The sequence below is a fragment of the Austrofundulus limnaeus genome, unplaced genomic scaffold (genome assembly GCF_001266775.1).
Source record: "Austrofundulus limnaeus strain Quisiro unplaced genomic scaffold, Austrofundulus_limnaeus-1.0 Scaffold1295, whole genome shotgun sequence".
Taxonomy (NCBI): domain Eukaryota; kingdom Metazoa; phylum Chordata; class Actinopteri; order Cyprinodontiformes; family Rivulidae; genus Austrofundulus; species Austrofundulus limnaeus.
Genome location: NW_013953697.1, coordinates 25,302 through 28,233, shown reverse-complemented (window position 1 = coordinate 28,233; position 2,932 = coordinate 25,302). Strand labels below are relative to the sequence as shown.

At 46.6% G+C, this 2,932-nt stretch overlaps 1 protein-coding gene and 1 long non-coding RNA gene across 2 annotated transcripts in view; both read right to left on the bottom strand.

The window, feature by feature from the left end:
- akap11 (A kinase (PRKA) anchor protein 11) overlaps window positions 1-2,932 on the bottom strand; it is a gene marked incomplete at its 5' end in the record, with an annotated part of 60,057 nt that overhangs the window by 32,495 nt on the left and 24,630 nt on the right.
- Window positions 508-2,432, bottom strand: LOC106534877 (uncharacterized). Its single transcript, XR_001312397.1, has 2 exons — window positions 2,386-2,432; window positions 508-1,237 (listed from the first exon to the last, which is right to left on the bottom strand). It is a non-coding gene; the product is annotated as an uncharacterized LOC106534877 (long non-coding RNA).

The window sequence follows — 2,932 nt, the reverse complement described above, 5'->3', positions numbered from 1 at the left end:
GAGGAGAGGAGAGGAGAGGAGAGGAGAGGAGAGGAGAGGAGATAATTTGTGGCCAACTGCATTTAAAGAAAGAGTGAATTACTACGACGTAGTATTAGGGCCACACAAGATGTTGCTGCTGACTCAGGACTTCTGTCAATACTCATCCTCCTTGATCTGAACTCTGCCTTTGACACCATCTCTCATCCTATCCTCAACGACCAACTAACCTCTATCGGCATCTCAGACACCCCACTGGACTGGTTTAAATCCTATCTTTCCGACCGCACTCAGTTCAAACAGCTCAAGTCCTTCCGCTCCCAGTCTTCACCCTTCTCCACCGGTGTTCCCCAAGGTTCTGTACTCAGGCCTCTACTTTTCATAATCGATCTGCTCCCGCTTGGCCACATCTTTTGTAAATTTGGTATCAATTTCCACTCTTATGCCGACGACACTCAACTCTACATTTCAACAAAACCGAACTCCACCCTCTCATCCTCCACTCTTACCGACTGCCTCAGTGAACTCAACAAAGGTGCTTAATTGGTCATCAGTGTAAGTTTCCACACAATGACGAAATTTGTGCTCTGCATTTGACCCATCCACACCCAAATGGAGCAGCAGGCATCCATGTGAGATGCCCAAGGAGCAGTTAGGGTTGGGTGTCTTGCTCAAGGACACCACGACATGTGGGCATGACAGGGAGTCGAACCTAAGACTTTCGGGTCCCAAGCCGGCTGCTCTACCACTACACCATAGCCGCCCCCAACTGGTTCTCTAACAATTTCCTCCAACTAAACCATAACAAAACTGAACTCCTACTTGTTGGGACAAAAAACTCCATTTCCAAATCCCAACATCTTCTCTTCACTCTTAACAACTCTGTTCTTTCCCCCTCACCTCAGGTCAAGAACCTAGGTGTCATCCTTGACACCACACTCTCTTTCACATCCTACATTAACAACGTGACTCGATCTGCATACTTTCATCTTCGCAACATTAACCGTCTCCGTCCTTCACTCACTCCCTGCTCCACTGCCATCTTTGTACACAGCCTGGTAACATCCAGGATCGACTACTGCAACTCCCTACTGTTTGGCCTCACCAACAAATTCCTTCACAAACTACAGATGGTTCAGAACTCAGCAGCCCGTGTAATCACTCAAACCTCATCCTCTGCCCACATCACTCCAGTCCTACAACAGCTCCACTGGCTCCCAGTTAAATCCYGCATCATCTTTAAAATTTTCCTACACACCTTCAAAGCNATTAGGGCCACACAAGATGTTGCTGCTGACTCAGGACTTCTGTCAATACTCATCCTCCTTGATCTGAACTCTGCCTTTGACACCATCTCTCATCCAATCCTCATCGACCGACTAACCTCTATCGGCATCTCAGACACCCCACTGGACTGGTTTAAATCCTATCTTTCCGACCGCACTCAGTTCAAACAGCTCAAGTCCTTCTGTTCCCAGTCTTCACCCTTCTCCACCGGTGTTCCCCAAGGTTCTGTACTCAGGCCTCTACTTTTCATAATTGATCTGCTCCCACTTGGCCACATCTTCCATAAATTTGGTATCCATTTCCACTCTTATGCTGATGACACTCAACTCTACATTTCAACAAAACCGAACTCCACCCTCACATCCTCCACTCTTACCGACTGCCTCAGTGAACTCAACAAAGGTGCTTTATTGGTCATCAGTGTATGTTTCCACACAATGACGAAATTTGTGCTCTGCATTTGACCCATCCACACCCAAATGGAGCAGCAGGCAGCCATGTGAGGCGCCCGGGAAGCAGTTAGGGTTGGGTGTCTTGCTCAAGGACACCACGACATGTGGGCATGGTGGGGAGTCGAACCTAAGACTTTCGGGTCCCAAGCCGGCTGCTCTACCACTACACCACAGCCTCCCCCAACTGGTTCTCTAAATTAAACCATAACAAAACTGAACTCCTCCTTGTTGGGACAAAAAACACCATTTCCAAATCCCAGCATCTTCTCTTCACTCCTAACAACTCTGTTCTTTCCCCCTCGCCTCAGGTCAACAACCTAGGTGTCATCCTTGACACCACACTCTCTTTCACATCCCGCATTAACGTGACTCAATCTGCCTATTTTCATCTCCGCAACATTAACCGTCTCCGTCCTTCCCTCACTCCCTGCTCCACTGCCATCCTTGTACACAGCCTGGTAACACCCAGGATCGACTACTGCAACTCCCTATTGTTTGGCCTGCCCAATGAATCCCTTCACAAACTACAGATGGTTCAGAACTCAGCAGCCCGTGTAATCACTCAAACCTCATCCTCTGCCCACATCACTCCAGACCTACAACAGCTCCACTGGCTCCCATGGCTCCCAGTTAAATCCTGCATCATCTTTAAAATTCTCCTACTCACCTTCAAAGCTATCCACAATCTTTCCCCTCCTTACCTGTCTGACCTCCTGAACATCTCCACACCCTCCCGCTCTCTAAGATCTGCCTCCTCCCTCCAACTCTCAGTACCTCCTGCCCGCCTCAGCACCATGGGGAGCAGAGCTTTCAGCTCAGGAACTCACTACTCCATGGATTACGTAATACCACCTCTCTCTCCCTGTTTAAGACTGGCCTGAAGACATCTTTTCAAATTAGCCTAAGACTGTTAACTCCAATCTTCAATATGTCTGTTTTTGTTGTCCTCACTTCGATGTTTCTCCCCCACACTTTATTATATGACTGTTCTGTACTCCACATTTCTGTTCCTACCACACTACCCTTATCAATATATGTATCTACAGTTTTGTTTTGTTTTTCCCTTCATTTTACTTTTTTCTATTGTACAGTGTCCTTGGGTGTCCTGAAAGGTGCTTTATAAATAAAATGCATTATTATTATTATTATTAAGATTTTTTTAATTTAAAATTTTTAATTATGAGAATAAAGTCAATATTGCGACTTTAAAGTCG